The sequence below is a fragment of the Heteronotia binoei genome, chromosome 4, assembly GCF_032191835.1.
Source record: "Heteronotia binoei isolate CCM8104 ecotype False Entrance Well chromosome 4, APGP_CSIRO_Hbin_v1, whole genome shotgun sequence".
NCBI classification, from domain to species: domain Eukaryota; kingdom Metazoa; phylum Chordata; class Lepidosauria; order Squamata; family Gekkonidae; genus Heteronotia; species Heteronotia binoei.
In genome coordinates, this window is record NC_083226.1 from 79,782,172 (window position 1) to 79,795,519 (window position 13,348).

Genomic DNA, 13,348 nt, shown 5'->3' on the forward strand with positions numbered 1-13,348 from the left:
CTTATGTTGGTTCTTCCCTCCTTCTGCATCTTAGCCAGATAAAAGAAGTGGATAAAAGAAGTGGTTCACATTGAGCTTTCCATGTTATTTGGTTGGTGCTGTGAGGAAAACATGAGGTACTTCCTACCAGCGTCTCTTTTCTTCAGCTGCCTTGTTTTTCCCTCAGCACTGTATCCAGGCAAGTAGCTCACACCCCAGCACTACTTATTCTCCTGTTACTTTCTACAACCCCTGTGGCCCCACAGTTTGTTGCCATTGTGGAAGAGATAATGAGGGTGGTGCTGTTGGACTGAGATGGAAGAACAACATAGTATGGTGCAATATGAATAGTAGCATGATGAGAAATGTGGAGTCTGACCAGAGCAGGGTTTTCTTTCCCTGTTTTTCATTTTTGTCACCGGCCTGGCTTTGAGGTGTTCCAAAGAAAGCAAGGATGATCCTGTTGAGAAAGTCCCAGTCTTATACCTGCTGCCTAATTTAGGCTTGCTTCTTTGCAACCACAAAGGTTGCATTTTTTCCCCATGGGAGGGTTAAAATACTTGTATACTGAGCATCTCAGACCCCAAGGTGGGCAACAACAATGTAAAAAGAATTTTATAAAACAAACACTAAAAACAACAGATATAAGAGCAACTGACAACAAAATAATTATTGTATTATTGATGCTATGCTGAAATCTACTCTGTGATCCAGTGCTCTAAGTATTAAATTGGAAGCACCTGAAGACAGGGTATACAAGATAGGTTGGCAAAAAGGGAAGGCAAAATGTTGTTTATGATACAAATATATATATTGATACTGAGTCATTACCATGGTAGAAATCTGAGGGCTAGCAAGACTTTGAATGTCCTGTTGGCTTGTTTGATTTTTTTTGGCAGCCCTCCTGTATTTTATTGACATGTGACATTTAACATAGTAAATGTGGTAGCTGCAGGGATTATTGTGAGCAGAGCCAAGCTTGCAGAATGGGCCTTCTGCCTTTCCTCCTTTCCACTGTAGTCCTGTAAGTCTCCAAACTTCTGCTTTTGGGGTTCAGTGAACTACTACAAACTGCAGAGGGTGAACTTTTCTGAAGTGGGAGAAGGAAATTGGCAAAAATCAACCCTCTTCCAATGGAAATGCAATTATTCTAGTGTCAATGTCACTATGCTGGAAAACAGCACTTTGTAGCAAACTCATAGCAAGACTGGTTATCTATTAACATGCATGCATAAAATATATATTGAGGAGTCTTCACTATATCTGACAATTTGGACTTGAGCCCATGGAAACTGATGCTACAATAAAATTGTTTGTGAGCTACCAGACTCTTCTTTTTTGGTTATGCTTATGCATGAAATAAATGAACTGCAAAATGGAGAAATTGATTTGAATCAGCTGAAGGTTCACCCACTTTGGCCAAATATTGGGCATGTCTTCTATGACGTAGTGGAAGGTATAGTGTTTGGCATAACTGTGTGAATCATGTGAAAATTATTATTGCAAGTAGAACATTATTGCAAACAAGTCTTCATGATTATTTGTCCTCTTTTACTAGCCTGCCTGCCCTTCTGTGGGGAAAAATGGGCTCTAGAAAGAGGCTCTTGGCTAGTGCCCTCCACTCTTGCTGTTTAAATACTCCACTCTTGCTGTATAAATGCCAGTGAACCTGCAGGGCGTATCTCAAGACAAACAGGTTTAGGGTCAGACTGTAAAATCAAAACATGGCAAATGTTTTAATATAATAGAACTAAAGTATAGCTAAAAGGCAAACGTGACAGGGAATAGGCTACACTAAACAAATCAGTTTTATCTGGTATATTTTTTTGTGTACTTTGTAAATAAATTACTGTAGGCCTGGCATCCAAATTCAATAAATTTCAAGAGACATTTTGAGGCACATTTTGTGTATCTTTAAAATCACAGGGCCACAATATTGAACTGGCATTTGCCTTTTAATGTTGGCTCTGCACTTAGAAAAATGTATAATAAGAGCATTTTTAAATGATTTTTATTCAGTTTTCATACATTGGTTGATTGGGAGGGACTATCTCCATATCTGCACCAATTTAGTCCCCATAATTCTTTTAAAAGAACTTTAATCTACAGGACCAAAATATATTGTAGAAGCATACTCCTGTATTTTAGGTTCTTCTTTCCAGTAATAAATAATGTTATTTATGCTGTCACTAAGGCTTAAGGGAGTAAGGATGATGGAACAGATGCTCATGCAGCATCAGTTGCTATAGCAATTTCTTTTCAAAGATCAGTTTTTAATCTTAGGACAAAAATAAATGTCTGAAAGACTTGTTGCCGTTTTCCCAAAATACATACACAGCTGGCGCAAGGAGAGGAGATCTAGCTCAGAAGACCAAATGGAATATGTGTATACATTCACAATTTGCATAAGGAGGCTGAAGTTGGTTCCTTATTTGCAGATCCTTATTCATTCCGTATTCATTCCTTATTCATGAATTCAACCAAAAACACTGAACAGAGTTTGAAAGCTCTGAACCCCAAAATAAGGTCTGGACCCCCATATATCATACACCCCCTTCTTCAGGGGATTCTGCGTTTTGAGAAGACATGTGCTGCTTCATGGTCCAATGAGCGGTTCTTGTGCCAGCTGCTCCAAAATAAAGTGCCCCCAGGACACACAAACAGACAGACACTGGGGACAGGCTGTACCCCAAAACAATGTTTGGACCACCCCAAGTGATGCATCCCCACACTCAGGGCACTGTCCTCTTCAACAAGACATGCAGAGGTGCCTGGTCCAAACATTCATTCTGGCGCCAAAAGCTTCCAATTGGGGTGCCATCTAGCCCAAGTGACACATCCCTACACTCAGGGCACTGTCCTCTTCAAGAAGACATGCAGAGGTGCCTGGTCCAAACATTCATTCTGGCGCCAAAAGCTTCCAATTGGGGTGCCACCTAGCCCAAGTGACACATCCCTACACTCAGGGCACTGTCCTCTTCAAGAAGACATGCAGAGGTGCCTGGTCTAAACATTCGTTCCGGCGCCAAAAGCTTCCATTCGGGGTGCCACCTAGAAGTCTGCTCTCTGCACCTCAAAATGCACTTTAGACCACCACATGCCATACATCCCCACATTCAGAAAACTCTGCCCTTTGAGAGAGCTTGTGCTGCCTTATGGTCCAATGAGCGGTTCTCATGCCAGTTGCTCCAGAACAAGGTGCCCCCAGGACACTCAAAGAGGCAGACACTGGGGCCAGGCTGTACCCCAAAACAATGTTTGGACCACCCCAAGTGACACATCCCCACACTCGGGACACTGTCCCCTTCAAGAAGTGGACAGTGGTGCCCAATCCAAACACTGGTTCTGGCGCCACAAGCTTCCAATTGGGGTGCCGCCGAGAAGCCTGTATTTCAAAGGAGATTTGAATAAGGAACTGTTTTGATTGCTTGCCCTTTGCATCCCAAAAAGCAATATGGACCACCACATGCTATACACTCCCATGTTCAAGAAACTCTGCCCTTTGAGAGGACATGTGCTGCTTCATGGTCCAATAAGCGGTTCTCATGACTCTGCCTTTCGAGTGGACATGTGCTTCCTCATGGTCCAAAGAGCTCATGCCAGCTTCTAAAAAGTATGGCACTGCATGCTTTGTTTTGCGAGAGCATTGTGAAGGCCTGTCTTTCATAGTACATTCGATAAAGGAACCTCTCCCAGTGATGTGCCAGCTTGCAGACCCCTGTAGGGTTAAATCCTTTTGGTTCTGAATAAGGATTAACAGTCCTCTAAGCTCAATTCATGGTAACAAACAGAGATCTAAATTTGAATTCATTCTCAATGATGAACCCACCTTTGGTGCTTATGTACCACATTCAAGTCCCAAACATCATTCTCGTTTGCCATTATTTTGACTGCAAAATAGTGAAATTAACAAATTGAAAGAGCAATTGGTCTGGATAACATTTGCATGGGACAACAATAAAAGGTGATAAAAGCTGTCTGTTGATTGCCCTATTAGAACATAAGAACATAAGAGAAGCCATGTTAGGGTTAAACTAATCTCAAATGTGTTACCCTGGACAGTTTTCATATGTGATTGGTCAGTGACCGAGGACTAAGACAGATGTGAATTGTGCAGTTTTCTATAGGATCTTTTTGGTCCGGAAACAACATACTTCACATAACCCACAGTGGTTGTTTGAGGTCAGATTTTTCGTATCTATTTTAGATATTTCATACCATTACAATGGTTCCTGGCTCTAACACTGGTTCTGATGCTAGCTACAAAGCTACATCTCTGGCAAATGGCTTCTCCTACTGAAATGTCATATAGAACGATGCAACTCCCTATTTCCTGTTTCCTTAGGTGTATTTGATCCAGACTGTTAATTACGTTTGTGTAATTTTTTTTATTGTTCTGTGTGAACAGGTATTTATTTTACTTGTTCAACATTTTGGATATCATTTCATCAATGTGGCACCTGGGAAGTGCAGGGACTTCTCTTAGAAGCAAGTCTTAATGGCACCAAGGAGCACTAAGCTACTGTTGAGAAGATTCCAGAATCAAACAATTGTTTTTTGGGGGTCTAAAGAGTATCTTTGCATGCCACCTTGTCACAGGTTGCCCTCATGCCCTCGGACTTCCCAGTAAAGTTAATTGCAAGCCCAGTATGGACTGCAAAATAATGACTAAAAAACTACTAATGGATAACAATGAATAATGAATTATAAATAATACATAATGCATAAAAAGAACTTACATATGTCATTATTTATTTAAGTAATAACCTAGAACTGCAAACTTGTTCCCTGTATTGTTGAGGCATTGTCCATGGAAATGTGAATGTTCCCTCCTGGGATGGTGGAGGGAACATTAACACTCATGACTGATGCACAGCAACAATGTGGTTGGGAAGCGGACATTTCTTCAGAATATTGCTGAAGATGGCTTCTGTGGCCTCCACATTGCCATTTCCTGAGTGGTGTTGTTCCCTTTAACAGACATCAGCTGCCATTCTTTCCAAATTTGTGGAAGCAAACAAAATGTTGTCCTGTGTTGTAAGTTATGCCAACAATTTTGTAACTGGAAAAGAGAAAAGATTATTACCTTTTGTACGTACCAGTTAGAGATGTGAAGGCGCGGAAAAAAACTGGAAAAATTCTGAAAAAAACTGGTTCTTTTCTGGTTTTTTCCTGAAGCCTTTTTGTTTTTGTTTTTCCAAAAAATTGGAAAAATTGAAAAAAAAAGAAAAAAAATGATTATAAAATGTTTTATTTTAACATGATGAATAAAGTATTTTGAGACAAGGTGTTCAAATATTTTCCAAATCATTTCTAAAAAATATGTATGGTATCAGATTATTCTAATTTCTGTGCACTGAGGACAAGCAAGTCCTAGGTCATGCCCATTCATTGAAACGTAATCCTATACTCCCTTCTATACACTTCCCCCCTCTTCAATTCTTTTTATGAGAATTAGTTTTTTATTCTTATTTAATACTGTGGAAAGGAAGTATAAATAATTGTTACTTCTGGATTTTTTTAAAAAATTGTTTTGTGGAGGTTTTTTTGTCTGTTCCACATAAACTAGTAAACAGTTCAGGAGATTGTTGTTCCATTTGTTACAATTATAAATAAATATTATTTTAAAAGTAAATTCTATTTGTAATAATTGTTTGTATACACTATATTTTTAATATGCTAGTTGTGATAATTTCATGCCAAGTAAAATTGTCCATAGTCATATTTTATGTTCCTAAAGTAACAGAATGACTTTCAATCTGGAAAAGAAAAAAGAAATGCTAATGTAGCTTTTTTTTTCTTCAATTTTTCCAAACATTTCCATTTTTTTCTGGGAAAAAAAAAACGGGAAAAAAACGGGTTTTTTCCGAGCTACAAAATTTCTGGAAATTTTCCATCTCTAGTACTTGTTCTATGCTGCTGGGATGGGAAGAAGGGTGGGATGCATTCCTATTTTATTTTAAAAATGTCTTTTTTAGGAAGCATTGTCAAAACCATATTTTTTTTTACATTGACATTTGAATAAAATAACATAATACATTAAATGAGTTTGCAACATACTTAACGTTTTGCACAGAGAGCTCTGCTGGGAAGTTTTGTGGGTCAAAGTGGTTGGTATTTCTGTATAGGCCTTTCACTGCAACCGTGATGATCAGCATATATGGCAAGCCATTGACAAATAAGCGGGAGCCCAGCTGGTGTGTCCTTCTGCATTTTTTTACAGTGATTCTGAAGAAAATATTGAAAGGGTGTGTTGTATACACCAGAGCAAGTCCATTGAGTCCTTACCACAGTAAAACATGTACTGGGCCAAACATATAATTCATCTTCAAAGACGCGAACTAGCTTTTATATCTGTCTCATCCCCCCCCCCCAAAAAAAATGCGTAAGATTTGTATAATGGGGATCATAGCGCCTCGTTAAAATTCCTCCTTCCAAAAATATATATTACGTAGGGACTGGCAATCACTATGGTGGGTACAGATTAACATCCTAAAAATCAACTACTCCCACTTCAGTGGCATGCCTTCTAGTGGGAAGAATGGCTGGACACTACATTGTCATCAGTGTTTGTGTGATATTCCTGCATGCTGTCAAGTAGTGACTGAATCACTAAGATCATGAATATGTCACAGAGAGTATTCCATTTAGTGCGCTCCTTAAATAGGTATGAAAAAACTGACCTCAACCACTGTGGGTTATGTGAAGTTGTTTCAAGACCAAAAGCATCCCATAGAAACTTGCACAATCCAAATCTGTATTAGTCCTAAGTCACTGACCAATCACATACAAAAATTGTCCATAGGACATAGGTCTGAAGTAGTAGAACAAAATAGGAGTCAAGTAGCACCTTTAAGACCAACTTAGTTTTATGTAGAACATAAGCTTTCGTGTGCTCTCTTTGCACACCATCAGACGAGGGATCCAGTGCAGTGAGCAGTCACACATAGCTGGTAGGCAGTGGCTCAGAACACAGAATGGTACAAATTTAAGATACGATAACAGAATAGTTAAATTCACAAATTGAGCAAAGCTTTGATCTGAGTAGCATAAGCATGTGAAAGCGATAAAACAGTAATATGTCAAAATGTGAGAATGTCTGTTGCTGGGCCAAAAGGAAGGCACTTCTATCTCAGGAGTCTTCCCATCCAACTAATATACCTTTTAACATGTAACATACATTTAGTTTGCCAATAGGAGAAAAATACATTAAAATATAGTGGGGGATGGGTTCAGTATATGTAATGGGAAAAACATCCAAAATCCCTATTTGAATATGTCAAAACAGCTAAAAGGGGAATACATTGGATAGTGATGTTCTTGTCCATCTAATTTACTTTTTAACATATAAACATCATTCTAGTTTGCCATAGGAAAAAAATGCAATAAAATATAGTGAAAATGGGTTAAGAATATGTATCAAGATAAACAGCCAATATATTTTGAGTATGCCAGTACAAATAATTATTCTGATACACTATTCTAAAAGAGAAATGCATTGGAATACTGTGGATGTATAACTATACTCAATGAGAGTGGGTTTAGCATCTGTAATGAGATAAAAAACCAATATCCCTGTTCAGTCCTGGGGAGGTCTTTGTTCCAAGTTTCATAATAATTTGTAATTCAGCGGTTTCTTTCTCCATTCTGTTCTTGAAGTTCCTTTGCAGTAAAACAGCTACTTTGAGGTCACTCATTGAATGCTTTGGAAGATTTAAGTGTTCCCCCACATGTTTCTCAGTTCTATAATTCCTGATGTCAGATTTGTATCCATTTATCCTTTGGCTGAGGGTTTGTCCTGTTTGCCCTATGTAGAAAACTGAAGGGCATTGTTGGCATTTAATGGCATATATAATGTTGGAAGATGAACAAGTGAATGAGCCTGAGACAGTATAGTTAATGCTGTTAGGTTCAGTGATTGTGTTGTCTGGGTGTATGTGGCAGCAAAGTTGGCACTTGGGTTTACTGCAAGCTCTGGTACCAGTGTCCATACTCAGACAAGATGTTGTATTGTTGTAGGTGAGGAGTTGTTTGAGATTAGGGGGCTGTCTGTGTGCAAGAAAAGGTTTACCCCCAGTACTTTTGAAAGAGAGTTGTCACTATCCAATAGAGGTTGTGATTTGTTGATTATTCACTTTTTAGGGTGCAGAGGGCAAGCAATCAAAATAGTTCCTTATTCAAATCTCCTTTGAAATACGGGCTTCTAGGTGGCACCCCCAATGGAAGCTTTTGACGCTGGAACAAATGTTTGGACCAGGCACCTCTGCATGTCTTCTTGAAGAGGACAGTGCCCCGGGTGTGGGGATATGTCACATGGCGTGGTCCAAATATTGTTTTGGGGGTATAGCCTGGCCCCAGTGTCTGCCTCTTTGAGTGTCCTGGGGGCACCTTGCTCTAGAGCAGCTGGCATTGAGAACCACTCCTTGGACCATGAAGCAGCACATGTCCTCTCGAAGGGCAGAGTGCCCTGCACGTGGAGGTGTATGGCATGTGGTGGTCCAAAGTGCATTTTGGGATGCAGAGGGCAAGTAATCAAAATAGTTCCTTATTCAAATCTCCTTTGAAATACAGACTTGTAGGTGGCACCCCGATTGGAAGCTTTTGGTGCCGGAATGAATGTTTGGACCAGGCACCTCTGCATGTCTTCTTGAAGAAGACAGTGCCCCAAGTGTGGGGATGTGTCACTTGGGGTGGCCCAAACATTGTTTTGGGGTACAGTCTGATCCCAATGTCTGTCTGTTTGTGTGTCCTGGGGGCACCTTGTTTTGGAACAGCTGGCATGAGAACCGCTCATTGGATCTTGAAGCAGCACATGTCTTTTCAAAGGACAGAATCCCCTGAAGAAGGGGGTGTATGATATATGGGATCCAGATCTTATTTTGGGGTTCAGAGCTTTCAAACTCTCTTCAGTGTTTTTGATTGAATTCACAAACAAGGAATGAATAAGGAATGAATAAGGATCTACGAATAAGGAACCAACTTCAGCCTCCTATTTTCATATCACTTTGATGCAACAGCTATAAATGTAGAATCTTTGCTAGAAGGGATTTGTCCAGATATCCCTTCTAACTGTATGTTTTCTTTGAGATAATTGCAAGTAGATGATCATTCATTGCCTTTTAGACCCCTGAAGAGGTCCCTTGACTAAAGGAAATTTTTCAGTTGCTCTTACTTTTAAAATGTTTCTCAATGCAACCTGACCTTCTCTCCAATTATCCCCAAATCTTACTAATTATTCCTGCATCTCAGGTAAATGTAAATTTTTCATTTCTTCTTGATGGGTCTTTGTTGGAATACAAGCTATGTACATTCCAGCCATTATAGAGTTAACTGTTTATTTACCTGATAGAGGAAGTGATGTATTGTGACCTAAACCCAACTGTGGGCTGGTTTTTGTTTTGCCCGCAAAAGATGTGATCACAACATTGGCCAGAAAGGATGTTAGGTGTGAAATGCTTTGATCTTGTATGCAAGCTAAATTACTCTTCTTCCTGGCGAAATGCTTTTTGGGGAGAAGAACAGTCAAACAGACAGACATAGTTAAACTAGCTGGTATGCTAAATTGTTTTTCTGTTTTATCTCAAGTACCCTATCCTGATGTTTTCTAGCCCGCCTTGGTGGGGAGGGCGGGGTATAAATAAAATTTTATTATTATTATTAATTTATTTCTTTTGATACGCTTAAGCCTCGACTCCAATTATTACCATTCCTAGACTTTGAATTTAACATGTATTTCCCAACAAATTGGTAACAGAGGATTGGTTGCAGTGGAGCATGGTTTATATTGGAGTTTGGCATATTGGAAAATGATTTTTAAAGTCAGAACAGGCAGACAGTGAAAAGTAATTTTAAAGTGACCAGAAGCTGTTTGAAAAGGCTGTATTTTTTTGCTATCGGAATGTTCAAGAGGAACAAAGGACCCGCTGGGAGCCTACTTCACCCTTGATTGCCGTCCACTGAGCGAGAATCTGCATTTCAACTAGAAACTGGAAGCACTGCATTCCTCAAGGGCTGCTTTCTCCTGCTGAAGCCTGAATTCAAGAATGTCTGAAACAAAAGAGGAAAATCCCTCAACATCAGCCGAAGCGAACACAATGATGGAACGTTTCGTGAGTAATGACGTTATCAATGTAAAAATTCCATGCTTAAATGCAAGCAATTTTAGATTTTGGTCGATGAAAATGAAACTGCTCCTACGTGAGAAAAATTGCTATGAAGCAGTATTCAATGAAAATAAGGATGAAATTCCAGATTTTGATATTAAAGATAATCGTGCAAAATTAATAATTCTGAATGCAATATCTGAGAGGGAATCAACTTTAGTCCTGGACTGTGGCACGAGTGCAGAAATGTTTAAATTCTTAGAAAAGCAATCATTTATGCCTTCTATGACTCAGAAAATATTTCTCAGAGAAAGACTGCACAGTTTTAAGATGAATGAAACAGATTCAATGGCTACCCATCTGAATCAGATAATGGAAGTGGTTTCAGAGCTTAAAAGAATTGGAGCCACAGTGGAAGATGAAGAAATAATAGCAGCTTTATTTAATTCTCTTCCTACAAGCTATGAAAGTACTGCATCCTTGTTGAGAATGAGAGAGAAACAAGAACTTGACGACGTTATGGAATACTTGAAAGATGAGGCCAAAAGGGAACTTTTTGAAACTGAGAATAAGATGTCTGTACTTAGAGTGCATCCTGGGAAAAATGAAATTATATGCCATTTTTGTGGGTTGAGAGGACACCATCAATATTCCTGTAGAAAGAAATTAAAACAAAATCAAAGTACAAATGCTTCTACTGGAGCAGCGACACCCAATGGGCAAGTGAAGAATAGCAACCAACAAAAACGTGGTTTTAAATCTTCAAAGCCAGCAACAAAGGCTAAGAATGTGTCTGATAGGTATCCTACATATGCAATTACTGTATCAAATGCAAATCTTGAGAATCATTGGATGATAGATTCTGGAACTTATTTTCATGTCTGTAAAGAAAAGATTTTTTTTGTGGAATTGGATGAGGACAACTGTCCTAAATTAGAGCAAGCCAATGGACAAATACTGAAAGTTGAAGGAAGTGGGACTGTAATCTTAAATGTTATGGATGAAAGTCAAGAAATTAAAAAGGTTACACTAACAGAGTGTGCATATGCGCCTGAGGCAGTCAGCAACCTAGTTTCAACAAAAAGAATTATCAGAAGAAATCATGGGATTGTACTCAGAAAGGAAAATGGAAGTATTATTGATCCTGAATCTGGAACTGAACTCATGCTTGATGTAGTTGATGGTCTTCATTATCTAAAACTTGATGATGATAATGTTGATGATGATGATGGTTTGCAAAATGATGCTGAAAATATTTCTGATGTAACAAATGTTGTTTGGCCAGTGTATAATACAATGCAATTTGTATGTCAGCATAAATTATGACTTCTTAAATGGCACATAACTATGGGACACTGTAGTGTGCAAAGTGTGCAAAAATTGTTGAAAGAATGTAATGGATGTTATTGATTGTGATCAAATGCAATCTGGTTGTGATATATGTTTAAAGGCAAAAGGTACCGCCCCAAGATACATGGGCAAAAATACTGTACACAATGAAACATTTCTAGAGATGGTATTCTCAGATATTGCAGGGCCAATCAAAGAATTGGCTGGTGCAAGCAAGTACTTTTTAACATTTATAGAAGCCAAGTCAAAATATGTCTATGTCTACTTAATTAAAAGCAAAGATCAAGTATTTGACAAATTTAAGTCCTATATTGCTGCTGTGAGAAATAAATTTGGCAAAGTTCCAGAAGTATTGTTCACAGACAATGGAACTGAATACAGTAGCAGTGAGTTCCAAAGGTTTATGGAACAACAAGGCATTCAACATAAAACTACTACACCCTATTCACCACAGCAGAATGAAGAGAGACTGAACCAAACAATTATGGAAATGGCCAGATCAATGCTAATGCAATCTGGACTGCCAGATTATATGTAGGGTGAAGCCGTAAATACTGCAGTTTATTTGCATAACAGAATTCCATCCAAAGTGACTAATAAATCGCCATTTGAGATTTGGTATGGCAAACAACCTGGTTTGAAACATTTAAGACCTTTTGGTTGCAAAGCATACGTGTTTGTACCTAAGGAGAAAAGGGGAAAACTAGACCCCAGAGCAGAACTTGGTATACTTGTAGGCTATGCTAATGGTGGAAGAGGATACAGAATCCTAGACCCTGATACACGCACTGTCAAAGAATGCAATGTCGTATATATAGATGGCAACAGTGTTTTGCAAGCTCCTATACAAGCTGAATCCACAGTACAGAATCCTATAGAGGATGTTACCTTCAATGAATTTGCTATTTGGCAACCTGCAGAAACCACCTGTGAGCAGGCAGGTCCACCTTCACAAGAAAGCAATGAATCAGAAGGGGAAGCAGGAAGTCTAAGAGAAGCAGAGACAACCACAGTTACTGTGAGAAAGTCAGCAAGGAGCAACAGAGGCGTACCACCACCAAAACTTGGAATTTGTGCAACAGTACAACCTGTCAAAGAACCCTCAACTTGGAAAGAAATAAATCAACTACCTGATCCAGAAAGAAAGAAATGGATGGATGCAATGAATGATGAAATGAAGTCTTTACATGACAAGCAAGCTTGGACACTTGCAAACTTACCTCCTGAGAGAACAGCTATTGGTTGTAAATGGATACTCAAAGTAAAATACAATCCTGATGGAAGTGTGGATCGATACAAAGCACATTTAGTAGCAAAAGGATACAAGCAAGAACAAGGAATTGACTATACAGAGACTTTTGCACCTGTCATAAGTCATGTTGCGTTCAGAATACTTCTAACAATTGCAGCCTCCAAAGGCATGCAAGTTGAACACGTGGACATTAAAACAGCTTTCCTCAATGGAGACTTAACAGAGGAAATCTACATGGAACGACCTGAAGGATTTGAAGAAGTTGGAAAGGAAAAACATTTGTGTAAACTTCAAAAGGGAATTTATGGATTAAAACAAGCCGCAAGAGGTTGGTCAGATAAGCTGACAGAACTACTAAAGAAGCAAGGATTTCAACAAGGGAAATCAGAACCCTGTTTGTTTACAAGACTCAAAAATGGACAATACCAGTACATATTGGCTTACATTGACGATCTGATTTTATGTTGCTACAACAAGGAGGACATCAAAGAAATTGCTGATGAGCTAAATAAAGATGTGGAAGTCAAACAACTGGGAGACATAAAACATTACCTTGGAATGCAAATTGAAAGAACTGAAGATGGAAGTTTTGTGCTGAACCAAAAACACAAAATTCTTTATTGAATCAATGGGAATAAGGAAACATTAGTACACCACTTGATCC